This window comes from Paramormyrops kingsleyae, unplaced genomic scaffold (assembly GCF_048594095.1).
Source record: "Paramormyrops kingsleyae isolate MSU_618 unplaced genomic scaffold, PKINGS_0.4 ups72, whole genome shotgun sequence".
Taxonomy (NCBI): Eukaryota; Metazoa; Chordata; class Actinopteri; order Osteoglossiformes; family Mormyridae; genus Paramormyrops; species Paramormyrops kingsleyae.
Window position 1 is genome coordinate 111,244 of NW_027326010.1, and position 20,099 is coordinate 131,342.

General features: G+C 48.6%; 45 non-coding genes and 3 pseudogenes across 45 annotated transcripts; all 48 read right to left on the minus strand.

Moving 5' to 3' along the window:
• Positions 1-7: 7 nt before the first annotated feature.
• LOC140586851 (5S ribosomal RNA) lies at positions 8-125 on the minus strand (annotated as a pseudogene).
• A 297-nt stretch (positions 126-422) lies between these two features.
• Positions 423-541, minus strand: LOC140586632 (5S ribosomal RNA). Its single transcript, XR_011988441.1, has one exon. It is a non-coding gene; the product is annotated as a 5S ribosomal RNA (ribosomal RNA).
• A 297-nt stretch (positions 542-838) lies between these two features.
• LOC140586862 (5S ribosomal RNA) lies at positions 839-957 on the minus strand. The gene has a single exon (XR_011988663.1). It is a non-coding gene; the product is annotated as a 5S ribosomal RNA (ribosomal RNA).
• A 296-nt stretch (positions 958-1,253) lies between these two features.
• On the minus strand, positions 1,254-1,372 carry LOC140586633 (5S ribosomal RNA). The gene has a single exon (XR_011988442.1). It is a non-coding gene; the product is annotated as a 5S ribosomal RNA (ribosomal RNA).
• A 295-nt stretch (positions 1,373-1,667) lies between these two features.
• LOC140586802 (5S ribosomal RNA) lies at positions 1,668-1,786 on the minus strand. Its single transcript, XR_011988611.1, has one exon. It is a non-coding gene; the product is annotated as a 5S ribosomal RNA (ribosomal RNA).
• Positions 1,787-2,082: 296 nt separating this feature from the next.
• LOC140586634 (5S ribosomal RNA) lies at positions 2,083-2,201 on the minus strand. Its single transcript, XR_011988443.1, has one exon. It is a non-coding gene; the product is annotated as a 5S ribosomal RNA (ribosomal RNA).
• Positions 2,202-2,498: 297 nt separating this feature from the next.
• LOC140586863 (5S ribosomal RNA) lies at positions 2,499-2,617 on the minus strand. Its single transcript, XR_011988664.1, has one exon. It is a non-coding gene; the product is annotated as a 5S ribosomal RNA (ribosomal RNA).
• A 297-nt stretch (positions 2,618-2,914) lies between these two features.
• Positions 2,915-3,033, minus strand: LOC140586743 (5S ribosomal RNA). Its single transcript, XR_011988552.1, has one exon. It is a non-coding gene; the product is annotated as a 5S ribosomal RNA (ribosomal RNA).
• A 297-nt stretch (positions 3,034-3,330) lies between these two features.
• Positions 3,331-3,449, minus strand: LOC140586636 (5S ribosomal RNA). The gene has a single exon (XR_011988445.1). It is a non-coding gene; the product is annotated as a 5S ribosomal RNA (ribosomal RNA).
• Positions 3,450-3,746: 297 nt separating this feature from the next.
• Positions 3,747-3,865, minus strand: LOC140586795 (5S ribosomal RNA). Its single transcript, XR_011988604.1, has one exon. It is a non-coding gene; the product is annotated as a 5S ribosomal RNA (ribosomal RNA).
• Positions 3,866-4,162: 297 nt separating this feature from the next.
• Positions 4,163-4,281, minus strand: LOC140586864 (5S ribosomal RNA). Its single transcript, XR_011988665.1, has one exon. It is a non-coding gene; the product is annotated as a 5S ribosomal RNA (ribosomal RNA).
• Positions 4,282-4,577: 296 nt separating this feature from the next.
• On the minus strand, positions 4,578-4,696 carry LOC140586637 (5S ribosomal RNA). Its single transcript, XR_011988446.1, has one exon. It is a non-coding gene; the product is annotated as a 5S ribosomal RNA (ribosomal RNA).
• Positions 4,697-4,992: 296 nt separating this feature from the next.
• LOC140586638 (5S ribosomal RNA) lies at positions 4,993-5,111 on the minus strand. Its single transcript, XR_011988447.1, has one exon. It is a non-coding gene; the product is annotated as a 5S ribosomal RNA (ribosomal RNA).
• Positions 5,112-5,408: 297 nt separating this feature from the next.
• LOC140586865 (5S ribosomal RNA) lies at positions 5,409-5,527 on the minus strand. The gene has a single exon (XR_011988666.1). It is a non-coding gene; the product is annotated as a 5S ribosomal RNA (ribosomal RNA).
• A 297-nt stretch (positions 5,528-5,824) lies between these two features.
• On the minus strand, positions 5,825-5,943 carry LOC140586822 (5S ribosomal RNA). Its single transcript, XR_011988631.1, has one exon. It is a non-coding gene; the product is annotated as a 5S ribosomal RNA (ribosomal RNA).
• A 297-nt stretch (positions 5,944-6,240) lies between these two features.
• LOC140586828 (5S ribosomal RNA) lies at positions 6,241-6,359 on the minus strand. Its single transcript, XR_011988637.1, has one exon. It is a non-coding gene; the product is annotated as a 5S ribosomal RNA (ribosomal RNA).
• A 297-nt stretch (positions 6,360-6,656) lies between these two features.
• LOC140586639 (5S ribosomal RNA) lies at positions 6,657-6,775 on the minus strand. Its single transcript, XR_011988448.1, has one exon. It is a non-coding gene; the product is annotated as a 5S ribosomal RNA (ribosomal RNA).
• Positions 6,776-7,072: 297 nt separating this feature from the next.
• On the minus strand, positions 7,073-7,191 carry LOC140586640 (5S ribosomal RNA). Its single transcript, XR_011988449.1, has one exon. It is a non-coding gene; the product is annotated as a 5S ribosomal RNA (ribosomal RNA).
• Positions 7,192-7,487: 296 nt separating this feature from the next.
• On the minus strand, positions 7,488-7,606 carry LOC140586825 (5S ribosomal RNA). Its single transcript, XR_011988634.1, has one exon. It is a non-coding gene; the product is annotated as a 5S ribosomal RNA (ribosomal RNA).
• Positions 7,607-8,254: 648 nt separating this feature from the next.
• LOC140586859 (5S ribosomal RNA) lies at positions 8,255-8,373 on the minus strand (annotated as a pseudogene).
• A 290-nt stretch (positions 8,374-8,663) lies between these two features.
• Positions 8,664-8,782, minus strand: LOC140586641 (5S ribosomal RNA). The gene has a single exon (XR_011988450.1). It is a non-coding gene; the product is annotated as a 5S ribosomal RNA (ribosomal RNA).
• Positions 8,783-9,078: 296 nt separating this feature from the next.
• Positions 9,079-9,193, minus strand: LOC140586858 (5S ribosomal RNA; annotated as a pseudogene).
• Positions 9,194-9,490: 297 nt separating this feature from the next.
• Positions 9,491-9,609, minus strand: LOC140586642 (5S ribosomal RNA). The gene has a single exon (XR_011988451.1). It is a non-coding gene; the product is annotated as a 5S ribosomal RNA (ribosomal RNA).
• Positions 9,610-9,906: 297 nt separating this feature from the next.
• LOC140586643 (5S ribosomal RNA) lies at positions 9,907-10,025 on the minus strand. The gene has a single exon (XR_011988452.1). It is a non-coding gene; the product is annotated as a 5S ribosomal RNA (ribosomal RNA).
• A 297-nt stretch (positions 10,026-10,322) lies between these two features.
• On the minus strand, positions 10,323-10,441 carry LOC140586644 (5S ribosomal RNA). Its single transcript, XR_011988453.1, has one exon. It is a non-coding gene; the product is annotated as a 5S ribosomal RNA (ribosomal RNA).
• A 297-nt stretch (positions 10,442-10,738) lies between these two features.
• On the minus strand, positions 10,739-10,857 carry LOC140586645 (5S ribosomal RNA). Its single transcript, XR_011988454.1, has one exon. It is a non-coding gene; the product is annotated as a 5S ribosomal RNA (ribosomal RNA).
• Positions 10,858-11,154: 297 nt separating this feature from the next.
• Positions 11,155-11,273, minus strand: LOC140586647 (5S ribosomal RNA). Its single transcript, XR_011988456.1, has one exon. It is a non-coding gene; the product is annotated as a 5S ribosomal RNA (ribosomal RNA).
• A 297-nt stretch (positions 11,274-11,570) lies between these two features.
• Positions 11,571-11,689, minus strand: LOC140586648 (5S ribosomal RNA). The gene has a single exon (XR_011988457.1). It is a non-coding gene; the product is annotated as a 5S ribosomal RNA (ribosomal RNA).
• Positions 11,690-11,986: 297 nt separating this feature from the next.
• On the minus strand, positions 11,987-12,105 carry LOC140586491 (5S ribosomal RNA). Its single transcript, XR_011988299.1, has one exon. It is a non-coding gene; the product is annotated as a 5S ribosomal RNA (ribosomal RNA).
• Positions 12,106-12,402: 297 nt separating this feature from the next.
• LOC140586649 (5S ribosomal RNA) lies at positions 12,403-12,521 on the minus strand. The gene has a single exon (XR_011988458.1). It is a non-coding gene; the product is annotated as a 5S ribosomal RNA (ribosomal RNA).
• Positions 12,522-12,818: 297 nt separating this feature from the next.
• LOC140586650 (5S ribosomal RNA) lies at positions 12,819-12,937 on the minus strand. Its single transcript, XR_011988459.1, has one exon. It is a non-coding gene; the product is annotated as a 5S ribosomal RNA (ribosomal RNA).
• Positions 12,938-13,234: 297 nt separating this feature from the next.
• Positions 13,235-13,353, minus strand: LOC140586750 (5S ribosomal RNA). Its single transcript, XR_011988559.1, has one exon. It is a non-coding gene; the product is annotated as a 5S ribosomal RNA (ribosomal RNA).
• Positions 13,354-13,650: 297 nt separating this feature from the next.
• LOC140586751 (5S ribosomal RNA) lies at positions 13,651-13,769 on the minus strand. Its single transcript, XR_011988560.1, has one exon. It is a non-coding gene; the product is annotated as a 5S ribosomal RNA (ribosomal RNA).
• Positions 13,770-14,066: 297 nt separating this feature from the next.
• Positions 14,067-14,185, minus strand: LOC140586703 (5S ribosomal RNA). The gene has a single exon (XR_011988512.1). It is a non-coding gene; the product is annotated as a 5S ribosomal RNA (ribosomal RNA).
• Positions 14,186-14,482: 297 nt separating this feature from the next.
• Positions 14,483-14,601, minus strand: LOC140586752 (5S ribosomal RNA). The gene has a single exon (XR_011988561.1). It is a non-coding gene; the product is annotated as a 5S ribosomal RNA (ribosomal RNA).
• A 297-nt stretch (positions 14,602-14,898) lies between these two features.
• On the minus strand, positions 14,899-15,017 carry LOC140586753 (5S ribosomal RNA). The gene has a single exon (XR_011988562.1). It is a non-coding gene; the product is annotated as a 5S ribosomal RNA (ribosomal RNA).
• Positions 15,018-15,314: 297 nt separating this feature from the next.
• Positions 15,315-15,433, minus strand: LOC140586704 (5S ribosomal RNA). Its single transcript, XR_011988513.1, has one exon. It is a non-coding gene; the product is annotated as a 5S ribosomal RNA (ribosomal RNA).
• A 297-nt stretch (positions 15,434-15,730) lies between these two features.
• On the minus strand, positions 15,731-15,849 carry LOC140586754 (5S ribosomal RNA). The gene has a single exon (XR_011988563.1). It is a non-coding gene; the product is annotated as a 5S ribosomal RNA (ribosomal RNA).
• Positions 15,850-16,146: 297 nt separating this feature from the next.
• LOC140586755 (5S ribosomal RNA) lies at positions 16,147-16,265 on the minus strand. Its single transcript, XR_011988564.1, has one exon. It is a non-coding gene; the product is annotated as a 5S ribosomal RNA (ribosomal RNA).
• Positions 16,266-16,562: 297 nt separating this feature from the next.
• LOC140586756 (5S ribosomal RNA) lies at positions 16,563-16,681 on the minus strand. Its single transcript, XR_011988565.1, has one exon. It is a non-coding gene; the product is annotated as a 5S ribosomal RNA (ribosomal RNA).
• A 297-nt stretch (positions 16,682-16,978) lies between these two features.
• Positions 16,979-17,097, minus strand: LOC140586758 (5S ribosomal RNA). Its single transcript, XR_011988567.1, has one exon. It is a non-coding gene; the product is annotated as a 5S ribosomal RNA (ribosomal RNA).
• Positions 17,098-17,394: 297 nt separating this feature from the next.
• Positions 17,395-17,513, minus strand: LOC140586759 (5S ribosomal RNA). The gene has a single exon (XR_011988568.1). It is a non-coding gene; the product is annotated as a 5S ribosomal RNA (ribosomal RNA).
• Positions 17,514-17,810: 297 nt separating this feature from the next.
• On the minus strand, positions 17,811-17,929 carry LOC140586760 (5S ribosomal RNA). Its single transcript, XR_011988569.1, has one exon. It is a non-coding gene; the product is annotated as a 5S ribosomal RNA (ribosomal RNA).
• A 297-nt stretch (positions 17,930-18,226) lies between these two features.
• Positions 18,227-18,345, minus strand: LOC140586848 (5S ribosomal RNA). The gene has a single exon (XR_011988657.1). It is a non-coding gene; the product is annotated as a 5S ribosomal RNA (ribosomal RNA).
• Positions 18,346-18,642: 297 nt separating this feature from the next.
• On the minus strand, positions 18,643-18,761 carry LOC140586761 (5S ribosomal RNA). The gene has a single exon (XR_011988570.1). It is a non-coding gene; the product is annotated as a 5S ribosomal RNA (ribosomal RNA).
• Positions 18,762-19,058: 297 nt separating this feature from the next.
• On the minus strand, positions 19,059-19,177 carry LOC140586762 (5S ribosomal RNA). The gene has a single exon (XR_011988571.1). It is a non-coding gene; the product is annotated as a 5S ribosomal RNA (ribosomal RNA).
• A 297-nt stretch (positions 19,178-19,474) lies between these two features.
• LOC140586763 (5S ribosomal RNA) lies at positions 19,475-19,593 on the minus strand. The gene has a single exon (XR_011988572.1). It is a non-coding gene; the product is annotated as a 5S ribosomal RNA (ribosomal RNA).
• A 297-nt stretch (positions 19,594-19,890) lies between these two features.
• Positions 19,891-20,009, minus strand: LOC140586764 (5S ribosomal RNA). Its single transcript, XR_011988573.1, has one exon. It is a non-coding gene; the product is annotated as a 5S ribosomal RNA (ribosomal RNA).
• Between the last annotated feature and the right edge of the window lie 90 nt (positions 20,010-20,099).

Sequence of the window (20,099 nt, forward strand, 5' to 3'; positions counted from 1 at the left end):
AAGAAAAAGCTTACGGTACTTGGTATTCCCAGGCAGTCTCCCAACCAAGTACTAACCAAGCCCGGCCCGCTTAGCTTCCGAGATCAGACGAGATCGGGCGCAGTCGGAACGGTATGGCCGTAAGCGAGGGAAGCGGCCAGAATCAGCACTTTTGTTTTCAGTTGAGGGCTTATTGAGAGTCGCACCGAGAGAAGAGCAGACGTCGATGCGGCATTGATGTCAAGATGTCTTTGAGAAAGTCGTTATTAAAATGAGGAAGAAATCGGTGAGTTGTATACGATTGCTACGAGTACTTTCTGCAAAAGTGGGCGGGGACTGCCGTCTTTGTACAAATAAAGGTAATTTGTGAAATGAAAGGGTAGTGACATCTTTACATTCGTGGCAAGACGCAGGGCCCTCTGGATAAGGTGAAACTAAGAAAAAGCTTACGGCACTTGGTATTCCCAGGCAGTCTCCCAACCAAGTACTAACCAAGCCCGGCCCCGCTTAGCTTCCGAGATCAGACGAGATCGGGCGCAGTCGGAACGGTATGGCCGTAAGCGAGGGCAGCGGCCAGAATCAGCACTTTTGTTTTCAGTTGAGGGTTTATTGAGAGTCGCACCGAGAGAAGAGCAGACGTCGATGCGGCATTGATGTCAAGATGACTTTGAGAAAGTCGTTATTAAAATGAGGAAGAAATCGGTGAGTTGTATACGATTGCTACGAGTACTTTCTGCAAAAGTGGGCGGGGACTGCCGTCTTTGTACAAATAAAGGTAATTTGTGAAATGAAAGGGTAGTGACATCTTTACATTCGTGGCAAGACGCAGGGCCCTCTGGATAAGGTGAAACTAAGAAAAAGCTTACGGCACTTGGTATTCCCAGGCAGTCTCCCAACCCAGTACTAACCAAGCCCGGCCCCGCTTAGCTTCCGAGATCAGACGAGATCGGGCGCAGTCGGAACGGTATGGCCGTAAGCAAGGGAAGCGGCCAGAATCAGCACTTTTGTTTTCAGTTGAGGGCTTATTGAGAGTCGCACCGAGAGAAGAGCAGACGTCGATGCGGCATTGATGTCAAGATGTCTTTGAGAATGTCGTTATTAAAATGAGGAAGAAATCGGTGAGTTGTATACGATTGCTACGAGTACTTCCTGCAAAAGTGGGCGGGGACTGCCGTCTTTGTACAAATAAAGGTATTTGTGAAATGAAAGGGTAGTGACATCTTTACATTCGTGGCAAGACGCAGGGCCCTCTGGATAAGGTGAAACTAAGAAAAAGCTTACGGCACTTGGTATTCCCAGGCAGTCTCCCAACCAAGTACTAACCAAGCCCGGCCCCGCTTAGCTTCCGAGATCAGACGAGATCGGGCGCAGTCGGAACGGTATGGCCGTAAGCGAGGGAAGCGGCCAGAATCAGCACTTTTGTTTTCAGTTGAGGGCTTATTGAGAGTCGCACCGAGAGAGAGCAGACGTCGATGCGGCATTGATGTCAAGATGTCTTTGAGAAAGTCGTTATTAAAATGAGGAAGAAATCGGTGAGTTGTATACGATTGCTACGAGTACTTTCTGCAAAAGTGGGCGGGGACTGCCGTCTTGTACAAATAAAGGTAATTTGTGAAATGAAAGGGTAGTGACATCTTTACATTCGTGGCAAGACGCAGGGCCCTCTGGATAAGGTGAAACTAAGAAAAAGCTTACGGTACTTGGTATTCCCAGGCAGTCTCCCAACCAAGTACTAACCAAGCCCGGCCCCGCTTAGCTTCCGAGATCAGACGAGATCGGGCGCAGTCGGAACGGTATGGCCGTAAGCGAGGGAAGCGGCCAGAATCAGCACTTTTGTTTTCAGTTGAGGGCTTATTGAGAGTCGCACCGAGAGAAGAGCAGACGTCGATGCGGCATTGATGTCAAGATGTCTTTGAGAAAGTCGTTATTAAATGAGGAAGAAATCGGTGAGTTGTATACGATTGCTACGAGTACTTTCTGCAAAAGTGGGCGGGGACTGCCGTCTTTGTACAAATAAAGGTAATTTGTGAAATGAAAGGGTAGTGACATCTTTACATTCGTGGCAAGACGCAGGGCCCTCTGGATAAGGTGAAACTAAGAAAAAGCTTACGGCACTTGGTATTCCCAGGCAGTCTCCCAACCAAGTACTAACCAAGCCCGGCCCCGCTTAGCTTCCGAGATCAGACGAGATCGGGCGCAGTCGGAACGGTATGGCCGTAAGCGAGGGCAGCGGCCAGAATCAGCACTTTTGTTTTCAGTTGAGGGTTTATTGAGAGTCGCACCGAGAGAAGAGCAGACGTCGATGCGGCATTGATGTCAAGATGACTTTGAGAAAGTCGTTATTAAAATGAGGAAGAAATCGGTGAGTTGTATACGATTGCTACGAGTACTTTCTGCAAAAGTGGGCGGGGACTGCCGTCTTTGTACAAATAAAGGTAATTTGTGAAATGAAAGGGTAGTGACATCTTTACATTCGTGGCAAGACGCAGGGCCCTCTGGATAAGGTGAAACTAAGAAAAAGCTTACGGCACTTGGTATTCCCAGGCAGTCTCCCAACCCAGTACTAACCAAGCCCGGCCCCGCTTAGCTTCCGAGATCAGACGAGATCGGGCGCAGTCGGAACGGTATGGCCGTAAGCAAGGGAAGCGGCCAGAATCAGCACTTTTGTTTTCAGTTGAGGGCTTATTGAGAGTCGCACCGAGAGAAGAGCAGACGTCGATGCGGCATTGATGTCAAGATGTCTTTGAGAAAGTCGTTATTAAAATGAGGAAGAAATCGGTGAGTTGTATACGATTGCTACGAGTACTTCCTGCAAAAGTGGGCGGGGACTGCCGTCTTTGTACAAATAAAGGTAATTTGTGAAATGAAAGGGTAGTGACATCTTTACATTCGTGGCAAGACGCAGGGCCCTCTGGATAAGGTGAAACTAAGAAAAAGCTTACGGCACTTGGTATTCCCAGGCAGTCTCCCAACCAAGTACTAACCAAGCCCGGCCCCGCTTAGCTTCCGAGATCAGACGAGATCGGGCGCAGTCGGAACGGTATGGCCGCAAGCGAGGGAAGCGGCCAGAATCAGCACTTTTGTTTTCAGTTGAGGGCTTATTGAGAGTCGCACCGAGAGAAGAGCAGACGTCGATGCGGCATTGATGTCAAGATGTCTTTGAGAAAGTCGTTATTAAAATGAGGAAGAAATCGGTGAGTTGTATACGATTGCTACGAGTACTTTCTGCAAAAGTGGGCGGGGACTGCCGTCTTTGTACAAATAAAGGTAATTTGTGAAATGAAAGGGTAGTGACATCTTTACATTCGTGGCAAGACGCAGGGCCCTCTGGATAAGGTGAAACTAAGAAAAAGCTTACGGCACTTGGTATTCCCAGGCAGTCTCCCAACCAAGTACTAACCAAGCCCGGCCCCGCTTAGCTTCCGAGATCAGACGAGATCGGGCGCAGTCGGAACGGTATGGCCGTAAGCGAGGGAAGCGGCCAGAATCAGCACTTTTGTTTTCAGTTGAGGGTTTATTGAGAGTCGCACCGAGAGAAGAGCAGACGTCGATGCGGCATTGATGTCAAGATGACTTTGAGAAAGTCGTTATTAAAATGAGGAAGAAATCGGTGAGTTGTATACGATTGCTACGAGTACTTTCTGCAAAAGTGGGCGGGGACTGCCGTCTTTGTACAAATAAAGGTAATTTGTGAAATGAAAGGGTAGTGACATCTTTACATTCGTGGCAAGACGCAGGGCCCTCTGGATAAGGTGAAACTAAGAAAAAGCTTACGGCACTTGGTATTCCCAGGCAGTCTCCCAAGCCAGTACTAACCAAGCCCGGCCCCGCTTAGCTTCCGAGATCAGACGAGATCGGGCGCAGTCGGAACGGTATGGCCGTAAGCGAGGGCAGCGGCCAGAATCAGCACTTTTGTTTTCAGTTGAGGGTTTATTGAGAGTCGCACCGAGAGAAGAGCAGACGTCGATGCGGCATTGATGTCAAGATGACTTTGAGAAAGTCGTTATTAAAATGAGGAAGAAATCGGTGAGTTGTATACGATTGCTACGAGTACTTTCTGCAAAAGTGGGCGGGGACTGCCGTCTTTGTACAAATAAAGGTAATTTGTGAAATGAAAGGGTAGTGACATCTTTACATTCGTGGCAAGACGCAGGGCCCTCTGGATAAGGTGAAACTAAGAAAAAGCTTACGGCACTTGGTATTCCCAGGCAGTCTCCCAACCCAGTACTAACCAAGCCCGGCCCCGCTTAGCTTCCGAGATCAGACGAGATCGGGCGCAGTCGGAACGGTATGGCCGTAAGCAGGGAAGCGGCCAGAATCAGCACTTTTGTTTTCAGTTGAGGGTTTATTGAGAGTCGCACCGAGAGAAGAGCAGACGTCGATGCGGCATTGATGTCAAGATGTCTTTGAGAAAGTCGTTATTAAAATGAGGAAGAAATCGGTGAGTTGTATACGATTGCTACGAGTACTTTCTGCAAAAGTGGGCGGGGACTGCCGTCTTTGTACAAATAAAGGTAATTTGTGAAATGAAAGGGTAGTGACATCTTTACATTCGTGGCAAGACGCAGGGCCCTCTGGATAAGGTGAAACTAAGAAAAAGCTTACGGCACTTGGTATTCCCAGGCAGTCTCCCAACCAAGTACTAACCAAGCCCGGCCCCGCTTAGCTTCCGAGATCAGACGAGATCGGGCGCAGTCGGAACGGTATGGCCGTAAGCGAGGAAGCGGCCAGAATCAGCACTTTTGTTTTCAGTTGAGGGTTTATTGAGAGTCGCACCGGGAGAAGAGCAGACGTCGATGCGGCATTGATGTCAAGATGTCTTTGAGAAAGTCGTTATTAAAATGAGGAAGAAATCGGTGAGTTGTATACGATTGCTACGAGTACTTTCTGCAAAAGTGGGCGGGGACTGCCGTCTTTGTACAAATAAAGGTAATTTGTGAAATGAAAGGGTAGTGACATCTTTACATTCGTGGCAAGACGCAGGGCCCTCTGGATAAGGTGAAACTAAGAAAAAGCTTACGGCACTTGGTATTCCCAGGCAGTCTCCCAACCAAGTACTAACCAAGCCCGGCCCCGCTTAGCTTCCGAGATCAGACGAGATCGGGCGCAGTCGGAACGGTATGGCCGTAAGCGAGGGAAGCGGCCAGAATCAGCACTTTTGTTTTCAGTTGAGGGTTTATTGAGAGTCGCACCGGGAGAAGAGCAGACGTCGATGCGGCATTGATGTCAAGATGTCTTTGAGAAAGTCGTTATTAAAATGAGGAAGAAATCGGTGAGTTGTATACGATTGCTACGAGTACTTTCTGCAAAAGTGGGCGGGGACTGCCGTCTTTGTACAAATAAAGGTAATTTGTGAAATGAAAGGGTAGTGACATCTTTACATTCGTGGCAAGACGCAGGGCCCTCTGGATTAGGTGAAACTAAGAAAAAGCTTACGGCACTTGGTATTCCCAGGCAGTCTCCCAACCCAGTACTAACCAAGCCCGGCCCCGCTTAGCTTCCGAGATCAGACGAGATCGGGCGCAGTCGGAACGGTATGGCCGTAAGCGAGGGAAGCGGCCAGAATCAGCACTTTTGTTTTCAGTTGAGGGTTTATTGAGAGTCGCACCGAGAGAAGAGCAGACGTCGATGCGGCATTGATGTCAAGATGTCTTTGAGAAAGTCGTTATTAAAATGAGGAAGAAATCGGTGAGTTGTATACGATTGCTACGAGTACTTTCTGCAAAAGTGGGCGGGGACTGCCGTCTTTGTACAAATAAAGGTAATTTGTGAAATGAAAGGGTAGTGACATCTTTACATTCGTGGCAAGACGCAGGGCCCTCTGGATAAGGTGAAACTAAGAAAAAGCTTACGGCACTTGGTATTCCCAGGCAGTCTCCCAACCCAGTACTAACCAAGCCCGGCCCCGCTTAGCTTCTGAGATCAGACGAGATCGGGCGCAGTCGGAACGGTATGGCCGTAAGCGAGGGAAGCGGCCAGAATCAGCACTTTTGTTTTCAGTTGAGGGCTTATTGAGAGTCGCACCGAGAGAAGAGCAGACGTCGATGCGGCATTGATGTCAAGATGTCTTTGAGAAAGTCGTTATTAAAATGAGGAAGAAATCGGTGAGTTGTATACGATTGCTACGAGTACTTTCTGCAAAAGTGGGCGGGGACTGCCGTCTTTGTACAAATAAAGGTAATTTGTGAAATGAAAGGGTAGTGACATCTTTACATTCGTGGCAAGACGCAGGGCCCTCTGGATAAGGTGAAACTAAGAAAAAGCTTACGGCACTTGGTATTCCCAGGCAGTCTCCCAACCAAGTACTAACCAAGCCCGGCCCCGCTTAGCTTCCGAGATCAGACGAGATCGGGCGCAGTCGGAACGGTATGGCTGTAAGCGAGGGAAGCGGCCAGAATCAGCACTTTTGTTTTCAGTTGAGGGTTTATTGAGAGTCGCACCGAGAGAAGAGCAGACGTCGATGCGGCATTGATGTCAAGATGTCTTTGAGAAAGTCGTTATTAAAATGAGGAAGAAATCGGTGAGTTGTATACGATTGCTACGAGTACTTTCTGCAAAAGTGGGCGGGGACTGCCGTCTTTGTACAAATAAAGGTAATTTGTGAAATGAAAGGGTAGTGACATCTTTACATTCGTGGCAAGACGCAGGGCCCTCTGGATAAGGTGAAACTAAGAAAAAGCTTACGGCACTTGGTATTCCCAGGCAGTCTCCCAACCAAGTACTAACCAAGCCCGGCCCCGCTTAGCTTCCGAGATCAGACGAGATCGGGCGCAGTCGGAACGGTATGGCCGTAAGCGAGGGAAGCGGCCAGAATCAGCACTTTTGTTTTCAGTTGAGGGTTTATTGAGAGTCGCACCGAGAGAAGAGCAGACGTCGATGCGGCATTGATGTCAAGATGTCTTTGAGAAAGTCGTTATTAAAATGAGGAAGAAATCGGTGAGTTGTATACGATTGCTACGAGTACTTTCTGCAAAAGTGGGCGGGGACTGCCGTCTTTGTACAAATAAAGGTAATTTGTGAAATGAAAGGGTAGTGACATCTTTACATTCGTGGCAAGACGCAGGGCCCTCTGGATAAGGTGAAACTAAGAAAAAGCTTACGGCACTTGGTATTCCCAGGCAGTCTCCCAACCAAGTACTAACCAAGCCCGGCCCCGCTTAGCTTCCGAGATCAGACGAGATCGGGCGCAGTCGGAACGGTATGGCCGTAAGCGAGGGAAGCGGCCAGAATCAGCACTTTGTTTTCAGTTGAGGGTTTATTGAGAGTCGCACCGAGAGAAGAGCAGACGTCGATGCGGCATTGATGTCAAGATGTCTTTGAGAATGTCGTTATTAAAATGAGGAAGAAATCGGTGAGTTGTATACGATTGCTACGAGTACTTTCTGCAAAAGTGGGCGGGGACTGCCGTCTTTGTACAAATAAAGGTAATTTGTGAAATGAAAGGGTTGTGACATCTTTACATTCGTGGCAAGACGCAGGGCCCTCTGGATAAGGTGAAACTAAGAAAAAGCTTACGGCACTTGGTATTCCCAGGCAGTCTCCCAACCAAGTACTAACCAAGCCCGGCCCCGCTTAGTTTCCGAGATCAGACGAGATCGGGCGCAGTCGGAACGGTATGGCCGTAAGCGAGGGAAGCGGCCAGAATCAGCACTTTTGTTTTCAGTTGAGGGTTTATTGAGAGTCGCACCGAGAGAAGAGCAGACGTCAATGCGGCATTGATGTCAAGATGACTTTGAGAAAGTCGTTATTAAGATGAGGAAGAAATCGGTGAGTTGTATACGATTGCTACGAGTACTTTCTGCAAAAGTGGGCGGGGACTGCCGTCTTTGTACAAATAAAGGTAATTTGTGATGAAGGGTAGTGGAAGCATTGTGCCATTCAGGAATAGGTGGGGAGCGCCCTTGGATAGGTGAATAGAAAAACTTACGGACTTGTATTCCCAGGCAGTCCCAGACTTTCGAGATCACGAGAGAGGGCGCAGTCGGAACGGTATGGCCGTAACGCGGGGCAGGGCCAGATCAGCACTTTTGTTTCAGTTGAGGGTTTATTGAGAGTCTGGCCGGGTGATGTCGATGCGGCATTGATGTCAAGTCTTGCAGTTTATAAATGGAGGAAGAAACGGTGAGTTGTATACGATTGCTACGAGTACTTTCTGCAAAAGTGGGGGGGACGCGTCTTTGTACAAATAAAGGTAATTTGTGAAATGAAAGGGTAGTGACATCTTTACATTCGTGGCAAGACGCAGGGCCCTCTGGATAAGGTGAAACTAAGAAAAAGCTTACGGCACTTGGTTATCCCAGGCAGTCTCCCACCAAGTACTAACCAAGCCCGGCCCCGCTTAGCTTCCGAGATCAGACGAGATGCGGGCGCAGTCGGAACGGTATGGCCGTAAGCGAGGGAAGCGGCCAGAATCAGCACTTTTGTTTCAGTTGAGGGTTTATTGAGAGTCGCACCGGGAGAAGAGCGCAGACGTGATGCGGCATTGATGTCAAGATGTCTGTTAGAAGTCGTTATTAAAATGAGGAAGAAATCGGTGAGTTGTATACGATTGAGTACTTCTGCAAAAGTGGGCGGGGACTGCCGTCTTTGTACAAATAAAGGTAATTTGTGAAATGAAAGGGTAGTGACATCTTTACATTCGTGGCAAGACGCAGGGCCCTCTGGATAAGGTGAAACTAAGAAAAAGCTTACGGCACTTGGTATTCCCAGGCAGTCTCCCAACCAAGTACTAACCAAGCCCGGCCCCGCTTAGCTTCCGAGATCAGACGAGATCGGGCGCAGTCGGAACGGTATGGCCGTAAGCGAGGGAAGCGGCCAGAATCAGCACTTTTGTTTTCAGTTGAGGGTTTATTGAGAGTCGCACCGGGAGAAGAGCAGACGTCGATGCGGCATTGATGTCAAGATGTCTTTGAGAAAGTCGTTATTAAAATGAGGAAGAATCGGTGAGTTGTATACGATTGCTACGAGTACTTTCTGCAAAAGTGGGCGGGGACTGCCGTCTTTGTACAAATAAAGGTAATTTGTGAAATGAAAGGGTAGTGACATCTTTACATTCGTGGCAAGACGCAGGGCCCTCTGGATAAGGTGAAACTAAGAAAAAGCTTACGGCACTTGGTATTCCCAGGCAGTCTCCCAACCAAGTACTAACCAAGCCCGGCCCCGCTTAGCTTCCGAGATCAGACGAGATCGGAGTCGGAACGGTATGGCCGTAAGCGAGGGAAGCGGCCAGAATCAGCACTTTTGTTTTCAGTTGAGGGTTTATTGAGAGTCGCACCGGGAGAAGAGCAGACGTCGATGCGGCATTGATGTCAAGATGTCTTTGAGAAAGTCGTTATTAAAATGAGGAAGAAATCGGTGAGTTGTATACGATTGCTACGAGTACTTTCTGCAAAAGTGGGCGGGGACTGCCGTCTTTGTACAAATAAAGGTAATTTGTGAAATGAAAGGGTAGTGACATCTTTACATTCGTGGCAAGACGCAGGGCCCTCTGGATAAGGTGAAACTAAGAAAAAGCTTACGGCACTTGGTATTCCCAGGCAGTCTCCCAACCAAGTACTAACCAAGCCCGGCCCCGCTTAGCTTCCGAGATCAGACGAGATCGGGCGCAGTCGGAACGGTATGGCCGTAAGCGAGGGAAGCGGCCAGAATCAGCACTTTTGTTTTCAGTTGAGGGTTTATTGAGAGTCGCACCGGGAGAAGAGCAGACGTCGATGCGGCATTGATGTCAAGATGTCTTTGAGAAAGTCGTTATTAAAATGAGGAAGAAATCGGTGAGTTGTATACGATTGCTACGAGTACTTTCTGCAAAAGTGGGCGGGGACTGCCGTCTTTGTACAAATAAAGGTAATTTGTGAAATGAAAGGGTAGTGACATCTTTACATTCGTGGCAAGACGCAGGGCCCTCTGGATAAGGTGAAACTAAGAAAAAGCTTACGGCACTTGGTATTCCCAGGCAGTCTCCCAACCAAGTACTAACCAAGCCCGGCCCCGCTTAGCTTCCGAGATCAGACGAGATCGGGCGCAGTCGGAACGGTATGGCCGTAAGCGAGGGAAGCGGCCAGAATCAGCACTTTTGTTTTCAGTTGAGGGTTTATTGAGAGTCGCACCGGGAGAAGAGCAGACGTCGATGCGGCATTGATGTCAAGATGTCTTTGAGAAAGTCGTTATTAAAATGAGGAAGAAATCGGTGAGTTGTATACGATTGCTACGAGTACTTTCTGCAAAAGTGGGCGGGGACTGCCGTCTTTGTACAAATAAAGGTAATTTGTGAAATGAAAGGGTAGTGACATCTTTACATTCGTGGCAAGACGCAGGGCCCTCTGGATAAGGTGAAACTAAGAAAAAGCTTACGGCACTTGGTATTCCCAGGCAGTCTCCCAACCAAGTACTAACCAAGCCCGGCCCCGCTTAGCTTCCGAGATCAGACGAGATCGGGCGCAGTCGGAACGGTATGGCCGTAAGCGAGGGAAGCGGCCAGAATCAGCACTTTTGTTTTCAGTTGAGGGTTTATTGAGAGTCGCACCGGGAGAAGAGCAGACGTCGATGCGGCATTGATGTCAAGATGTCTTTGAGAAAGTCGTTATTAAAATGAGGAAGAAATCGGTGAGTTGTATACGATTGCTACGAGTACTTTCTGCAAAAGTGGGCGGGGACTGCCGTCTTTGTACAAATAAAGGTAATTTGTGAAATGAAAGGGTAGTGACATCTTTACATTCGTGGCAAGACGCAGGGCCCTCTGGATAAGGTGAAACTAAGAAAAAGCTTACGGCACTTGGTATTCCCAGGCAGTCTCCCAACCAAGTACTAACCAAGCCCGGCCCCGCTTAGCTTCCGAGATCAGACGAGATCGGGCGCAGTCGGAACGGTATGGCCGTAAGCGAGGGAAGCGGCCAGAATCAGCACTTTTGTTTTCAGTTGAGGGTTTATTGAGAGTCGCACCGGGAGAAGAGCAGACGTCGATGCGGCATTGATGTCAAGATGTCTTTGAGAAAGTCGTTATTAAAATGAGGAAGAAATCGGTGAGTTGTATACGATTGCTACGAGTACTTTCTGCAAAAGTGGGCGGGGACTGCCGTCTTTGTACAAATAAAGGTAATTTGTGAAATGAAAGGGTAGTGACATCTTTACATTCGTGGCAAGACGCAGGGCCCTCTGGATAAGGTGAAACTAAGAAAAAGCTTACGGCACTTGGTATTCCCAGGCAGTCTCCCAACCAAGTACTAACCAAGCCCGGCCCCGCTTAGCTTCCGAGATCAGACGAGATCGGGCGCAGTCGGAACGGTATGGCCGTAAGCGAGGGAAGCGGCCAGAATCAGCACTTTTGTTTTCAGTTGAGGGTTTATTGAGAGTCGCACCGGGAGAAGAGCAGACGTCGATGCGGCATTGATGTCAAGATGTCTTTGAGAAAGTCGTTATTAAAATGAGGAAGAAATCGGTGAGTTGTATACGATTGCTACGAGTACTTTCTGCAAAAGTGGGCGGGGACTGCCGTCTTTGTACAAATAAAGGTAATTTGTGAAATGAAAGGGTAGTGACATCTTTACATTCGTGGCAAGACGCAGGGCCCTCTGGATAAGGTGAAACTAAGAAAAAGCTTACGGCACTTGGTATTCCCAGGCAGTCTCCCAACCAAGTACTAACCAAGCCCGGCCCCGCTTAGCTTCCGAGATCAGACGAGATCGGGCGCAGTCGGAACGGTATGGCCGTAAGCGAGGGAAGCGGCCAGAATCAGCACTTTTGTTTTCAGTTGAGGGTTTATTGAGAGTCGCACCGGGAGAAGAGCAGACGTCGATGCGGCATTGATGTCAAGATGTCTTTGAGAAAGTCGTTATTAAAATGAGGAAGAAATCGGTGAGTTGTATACGATTGCTACGAGTACTTTCTGCAAAAGTGGGCGGGGACTGCCGTCTTTGTACAAATAAAGGTAATTTGTGAAATGAAAGGGTAGTGACATCTTTACATTCGTGGCAAGACGCAGGGCCCTCTGGATAAGGTGAAACTAAGAAAAAGCTTACGGCACTTGGTATTCCCAGGCAGTCTCCCAACCAAGTACTAACCAAGCCCGGCCCCGCTTAGCTTCCGAGATCAGATGAGATCGGGCGCAGTCGGAACGGTATGGCCGTAAGCGAGGGAAGCGGCCAGAATCAGCACTTTTGTTTTCAGTTGAGGGTTTATTGAGAGTCGCACCGGGAGAAGAGCAGACGTCGATGCGGCATTGATGTCAAGATGTCTTTGAGAAAGTCGTTATTAAAATGAGGAAGAAATCGGTGAGTTGTATACGATTGCTACGAGTACTTTCTGCAAAAGTGGGCGGGGACTGCCGTCTTTGTACAAATAAAGGTAATTTGTGAAATGAAAGGGTAGTGACATCTTTACATTCGTGGCAAGACGCAGGGCCCTCTGGATAAGGTGAAACTAAGAAAAAGCTTACGGCACTTGGTATTCCCAGGCAGTCTCCCAACCAAGTACTAACCAAGCCCGGCCCCGCTTAGCTTCCGAGATCAGACGAGATCGGGCGCAGTCGGAACGGTATGGCCGTAAGCGAGGGAAGCGGCCAGAATCAGCACTTTTGTTTTCAGTTGAGGGTTTATTGAGAGTCGCACCGGGAGAAGAGCAGACGTCGATGCGGCATTGATGTCAAGATGTCTTTGAGAAAGTCGTTATTAAAATGAGGAAGAAATCGGTGAGTTGTATACGATTGCTACGAGTACTTTCTGCAAAAGTGGGCGGGGACTGCCGTCTTTGTACAAATAAAGGTAATTTGTGAAATGAAAGGGTAGTGACATCTTTACATTCGTGGCAAGACGCAGGGCCCTCTGGATAAGGTGAAACTAAGAAAAAGCTTACGGCACTTGGTATTCCCAGGCAGTCTCCCAACCAAGTACTAACCAAGCCCGGCCCCGCTTAGCTTCCGAGATCAGACGAGATCGGGCGCAGTCGGAACGGTATGGCCGTAAGCGAGGGAAGCGGCCAGAATCAGCACTTTTGTTTTCAGTTGAGGGTTTATTGAGAGTCGCACCGGGAGAAGAGCAGACGTCGATGCGGCATTGATGTCAAGATGTCTTTGAGAAAGTCGTTATTAAAATGAGGAAGAAATCGGTGAGTTGTATACGATTGCTACGAGTACTTTCTGCAAAAGTGGGCGGGGACTGCCGTCTTTGTACAAATAAAGGTAATTTGTGAAATGAAAGGGTAGTGACATCTTTACATTCGTGGCAAGACGCAGGGCCCTCTGGATAAGGTGAAACTAAGAAAAAGCTCACGGCACTTGGTATTCCCAGGCAGTCTCCCAACCAAGTACTAACCAAGCCCGGCCCCGCTTAGCTTCCGAGATCAGACGAGATCGGGCGCAGTCGGAACGGTATGGCCGTAAGCGAGGGAAGCGGCCAGAATCAGCACTTTTGTTTTCAGTTGAGGGTTTATTGAGAGTCGCACCGGGAGAAGAGCAGACGTCGATGCGGCATTGATGTCAAGATGTCTTTGAGAAAGTCGTTATTAAAATGAGGAAGAAATCGGTGAGTTGTATACGATTGCTACGAGTACTTTCTGCAAAAGTGGGCGGGGACTGCCGTCTTTGTACAAATAAAGGTAATTTGTGAAATGAAAGGGTAGTGACATCTTTACATTCGTGGCAAGACGCAGGGCCCTCTGGATAAGGTGAAACTAAGAAAAAGCTCACGGCACTTGGTATTCCCAGGCAGTCTCCCAACCAAGTACTAACCAAGCCCGGCCCCGCTTAGCTTCCGAGATCAGACGAGATCGGGCGCAGTCGGAACGGTATGGCCGTAAGCGAGGGAAGCGGCCAGAATCAGCACTTTTGTTTTCAGTTGAGGGTTTATTGAGAGTCGCACCGGGAGAAGAGCAGACGTCGATGCGGCATTGATGTCAAGATGTCTTTGAGAAAGTCGTTATTAAAATGAGGAAGAAATCGGTGAGTTGTATACGATTGCTACGAGTACTTTCTGCAAAAGTGGGCGGGGACTGCCGTCTTTGTACAAATAAAGGTAATTTGTGAAATGAAAGGGTAGTGACATCTTTACATTCGTGGCAAGACGCAGGGCCCTCTGGATAAGGTGAAACTAAGAAAAAGCTCACGGCACTTGGTATTCCCAGGCAGTCTCCCAACCAAGTACTAACCAAGCCCGGCCCCGCTTAGCTTCCGAGATCAGACGAGATCGGGCGCTGTCGGAACGGTATGGCCGTAAGCGAGGGAAGCGGCCAGAATCAGCACTTTTGTTTTCAGTTGAGGGTTTATTGAGAGTCGCACCGGGAGAAGAGCAGACGTCGATGCGGCATTGATGTCAAGATGTCTTTGAGAAAGTCGTTATTAAAATGAGGAAGAAATCGGTGAGTTGTATACGATTGCTACGAGTACTTTCTGCAAAAGTGGGCGGGGACTGCCGTCTTTGTACAAATAAAGGTAATTTGTGAAATGAAAGGGTAGTGACATCTTTACATTCGTGGCAAGACGCAGGGCCCTCTGGATAAGGTGAAACTAAGAAAAAGCTCACGGCACTTGGTATTCCCAGGCAGTCTCCCAACCAAGTACTAACCAAGCCCGGCCCCGCTTAGCTTCCGAGATCAGACGAGATCGGGCGCAGTCGGAACGGTATGGCCGTAAGCGAGGGAAGCGGCCAGAATCAGCACTTTTGTTTTCAGTTGAGGGTTTATTGAGAGTCGCACCGAGAGAAGAGCAGACGTCGATGCGGCATTGATGTCAAGATGTCTTTGAGAAAGTCGTTATTAAAATGAGGAAGAAATCGGTGAGTTGTATACGATTGCTACGAGTACTTTCTGCAAAAGTGGGCGGGGACTGCCGTCTTTGTACAAATAAAGGTAATTTGTGAAATGAAAGGGTAGTGACATCTTTACATTCGTGGCAAGACGCAGGGCCCTCTGGATAAGGTGAAACTAAGAAAAAGCTCACGGCACTTGGTATTCCCAGGCAGTCTCCCAACCAAGTACTAACCAAGCCCGGCCCCGCTTAGCTTCCGAGATCAGACGAGATCGGGCGCAGTCGGAACGGTATGGCCGTAAGCGAGGGAAGCGGCCAGAATCAGCACTTTTGTTTTCAGTTGAGGGTTTATTGAGAGTCGCACCGGGAGAAGAGCAGACGTCGATGCGGCATTGATGTCAAGATGTCTTTGAGAAAGTCGTTATTAAAATGAGGAAGAAATCGGTGAGTTGTATACGATTGCTACGAGTACTTTCTGCAAAAGTGGGCGGGGACTGCCGTCTTTGTACAAATAAAGGTAATTTGTGAAATGAAAGGGTAGTGACATCTTTACATTCGTGGCAAGACGCAGGGCCCTCTGGATAAGGTGAAACTAAGAAAAAGCTCACGGCACTTGGTATTCCCAGGCAGTCTCCCAACCAAGTACTAACCAAGCCCGGCCCCGCTTAGCTTCCGAGATCAGACGAGATCGGGCGCTGTCGGAACGGTATGGCCGTAAGCGAGGGAAGCGGCCAGAATCAGCACTTTTGTTTTCAGTTGAGGGTTTATTGAGAGTCGCACCGGGAGAAGAGCAGACGTCGATGCGGCATTGATGTCAAGATGTCTTTGAGAAAGTCGTTATTAAAATGAGGAAGAAATCGGTGAGTTGTATACGATTGCTACGAGTACTTTCTGCAAAAGTGGGCGGGGACTGCCGTCTTTGTACAAATAAAGGTAATTTGTGAAATGAAAGGGTAGTGACATCTTTACATTCGTGGCAAGACGCAGGGCCCTCTGGATAAGGTGAAACTAAGAAAAAGCTCACGGCACTTGGTATTCCCAGGCAGTCTCCCAACCAAGTACTAACCAAGCCCGGCCCCGCTTAGCTTCCGAGATCAGACGAGATCGGGCGCAGTCGGAACGGTATGGCCGTAAGCGAGGGAAGCGGCCAGAATCAGCACTTTTGTTTTCAGTTGAGGGTTTATTGAGAGTCGCACCGAGAGAAGAGCAGACGTCGATGCGGCATTGATGTCAAGATGTCTTTGAGAAAGTCGTTATTAAAATGAGGAAGAAATCGGTGAGTTGTATACGATTGCTACGAGTACTTTCTGCAAAAGTGGGCGGGGACTGCCGTCTTTGTACAAATAAAGGTAATTTGTGAAATGAAAGGGTAGTGACATCTTTACATTCGTGGCAAGACGCAGGGCCCTCTGGATAAGGTGAAACTAAGAAAAAGCTCACGGCACTTGGTATTCCCAGGCAGTCTCCCAACCAAGTACTAACCAAGCCCGGCCCCGCTTAGCTTCCGAGATCAGACGAGATCGGGCGCAGTCGGAACGGTATGGCCGTAAGCGAGGGAAGCGGCCAGAATCAGCACTTTTGTTTTCAGTTGAGGGTTTATTGAGAGTCGCACCGGGAGAAGAGCAGACGTCGATGCGGCATTGATGTCAAGATGTCTTTGAGAAAGTCGTTATTAAAATGAGGAAGAAATCGGTGAGTTGTATACGATTGCTACGAGTACTTTCTGCAAAAGTGGGCGGGGACTGCCGTCTTTGTACAAATAAAGGTAATTTGTGAAATGAAAGGGTAGTGACATCTTTACATTCGTGGCAAGACGCAGGGCCCTCTGGATAAGGTGAAACTAAGAAAAAGCTCACGGCACTTGGTATTCCCAGGCAGTCTCCCAACCAAGTACTAACCAAGCCCGGCCCCGCTTAGCTTCCGAGATCAGACGAGATCGGGCGCAGTCGGAACGGTATGGCCGTAAGCGAGGGAAGCGGACAGAATCAGCACTTTTGTTTTCAGTTGAGGGTTTATTGAGAGTCGCACCGAGAGAAGAGCAGACGTCGATGCGGCATTGATGTCAAGATGTCTTTGAGAAAGTCGTTATTAAAATGAGGAAGAAATCGGTGAGTTGTATACGATTGCTACGAGTACTTTCTGCAAAAGTGGGCGGGGACTGCCGTCTTTGTACAAATAAAGGTAATTTGTGAAATGAAAGGGTAGTGACATCTTTACATTCGTGGCAAGACGCAGGGCCCTCTGGATAAGGTGAGACTAAGAAAAAGCTCACGGCACTTGGTATTCCCAGGCAGTCTCCCAACCAAGTACTAACCAAGCCCGGCCCCGCTTAGCTTCCGAGATCAGACGAGATCGGGCGCAGTCGGAACGGTATGGCCGTAAGCAAGGGAAGCGGCCAGAATCAGCACTTTTGTTTTCAGTTGAGGGTTTATTGAGAGTCGCACCGAGAGAAGAGCAGACGTCGATGCGGCATTGATGTCAAGATGTCTTTGAGAAAGTCGTTATTAAAATGAGGAAGAAATCGGTGAGTTGTATACGATTGCTACGAGTACTTTCTGCAAAAGTGGGCGGGGACTGCCGTCTTTGTACAAATAAAGGTAATTTGTGAAATGAAAGGGTAGTGACATCTTTACATTCGTGGCAAGACGCAGGGCCCTCTGGATAAGGTGAGACTAAGAAAAAGCTCACGGCACTTGGTATTCCCAGGCAGTCTCCCAACCAAGTACTAACCAAGCCCGGCCCCGCTTAGCTTCCGAGATCAGACGAGATCGGGCGCAGTCGGAACGGTATGGCCGTAAGCAAGGGAAGCGGCCAGAATCAGCACTTTTGTTTTCAGTTGAGGGTTTATTGAGAGTCGCACCGAGAGAAGAGCAGACGTCGATGCGGCATTGATGTCAAGATGTCTTTGAGAAAGTCGTTATTAAAATGAGGAAGAAATCGGTGAGTTGTATACGATTGCTACGAGTACTTTCTGCAAAAGTGGGCGGGGACTGCCGTCTTTGTACAAATAAAGGTAATTTGTGAAATGAAAGGGTAGTGACATCTTTACATTCGTGGCAAGACGCAGGGCCCTCTGGATAAGGTGAGACTAAGAAAAAGCTCACGGCACTTGGTATTCCCAGGCAGTCTCCCAACCAAGTACTAACCAAGCCCGGCCCCGCTTAGCTTCCGAGATCAGACGAGATCGGGCGCAGTCGGAACGGTATGGCCGTAAGCAAGGGAAGCGGCCAGAATCAGCACTTTTGTTTTCAGTTGAGGGTTTATTGAGAGTCGCACCGAGAGAAGAGCAGACGTCGATGCGGCATTGATGTCAAGATGTCTTTGAGAAAGTCGTTATTAAAATGAGGAAGAAATCGGTGAGTTGTATACGATTGCTACGAGTACTTTCTGCAAAAGTGGGCGGGGACTGCCGTCTTTGTACAAATAAAGGTAATTTGTGAAATGAAAGGGTAGTGACATCTTTACATTCGTGGCAAGACGCAGGGCCCTCTGGATAAGGTGAGACTAAGAAAAAGCTCACGGCACTTGGTATTCTCAGGCAGTCTCCCAACCAAGTACTAACCAAGCCCGGCCCCGCTTAGCTTCTGAGATCAGACGAGATCGGGCGCAGTCGGAACGGTATGGCCGTAAGCAAGGGAAGCGGCCAGAATCAGCACTTTTGTTTTCAGTTGAGGGTTTATTGAGAGTCGCACCGAGAGAAGAGCAGACGTCGATGCGGCATTGATGTCAAGATGTCTTTGAGAAAGTCGTTATTAAAATGAGGAAGAAATCGGTGAGTTGTATACGATTGCTACGAGTACTTTCTGCAAAAGTGGGCGGGGACTGCCGTCTTTGTACAAATAAAGGTAATTTGTGAAATGAAAGGGTAGTGACATCTTTACATTCGTGGCAAGACGCAGGGCCCTCTGGATAAGGTGAGACTAAGAAAAAGCTCACGGCACTTGGTATTCCCAGGCAGTCTCCCAACCAAGTACTAACCAAGCCCGGCCCCGCTTAGCTTCCGAGATCAGACGAGATCGGGCGCAGTCGGAACGGTATGGCCGTAAGCAAGGGAAGCGGCCAGAATCAGCACTTTTGTTTTCAGTTGAGGGTTTATTGAGAGTCGCACCGAGAGAAGAGCAGACGTCGATGCGGCATTGATGTCAAGATGTCTTTGAGAAAGTCGTTATTAAAATGAGGAAGAAATCGGTGAGTTGTATACGATTGCTACGAGTACTTTCTGCAAAAGTGGGCGGGGACTGCCGTCTTTGTACAAATAAAGGTAATTTGTGAAATGAAAGGGTAGTGACATCTTTACATTCGTGGCAAGACGCAGGGCCCTCTGGATAAGGTGAAACTAAGAAAAAGCTCACGGCACTTGGTATTCCCAGGCAGTCTCCCAACCAAGTACTAACCAAGCCCGGCCCCGCTTAGCTTCCGAGATCAGACGAGATCGGGCGCAGTCGGAACGGTATGGCCGTAAGCAAGGGAAGCGGCCAGAATCAGCACTTTTGTTTTCAGTTGAGGGTTTATTGAGAGTCGCACCGAGAGAAGAGCAGACGTCGATGCGGCATTGATGTCAAGATGTCTTTGAGAAAGTCGTTATTAAAATGAGGAAGAAATCGGTGAGTTGTATACGATTGCTACGAGTACTTTCTGCAAAAGTGGGCGGGGACTGCCGTCTTTGTACAAATAAAGGTAATTTGTGAAATGAAAGGGTAGTGACATCTTTACATTCGTGGCAAGACGCAGGGCCCTCTGGATAAGGTGAAACTAAGAAAAAGCTCACGGCACTTGGTATTCCCAGGCAGTCTCCCAACCAAGTACTAACCAAGCCCGGCCCCGCTTAGCTTCCGAGATCAGACGAGATCGGGCGCAGTCGGAACGGTATGGCCGTAAGCAAGGGAAGCGGCCAGAATCAGCACTTTTGTTTTCAGTTGAGGGTTTATTGAGAGTCGCACCGAGAGAAGAGCAGACGTCGATGCGGCATTGATGTCAAGATGTCTTTGAGAAAGTCGTTATTAAAATGAGGAAGAAATCGGTGAGTTGTATACGATTGCTACGAGTACTTTCTGCAAAAGTGGGCGGGGACTGCCGTCTTTGTACAAATAAAGGTAATTTGTGAAATGAAAGGGTAGTGACATCTTTACATTCGTGGCAAGACGCAGGGCCCTCTGGATAAGGTGAAACTAAGAAAAAGCTCACGGCACTTGGTATTCCCAGGCAGTCTCCCAACCAAGTACTAACCAAGCCCGGCCCCGCTTAGCTTCCGAGATCAGACGAGATCGGGCGCAGTCGGAACGGTATGGCCGTAAGCAAGGGAAGCGGCCAGAATCAGCACTTTTGTTTTCAGTTGAGGGTTTATTGAGAGTCGCACCGAGAGAAGAGCAGACGTCGATGCGGCATT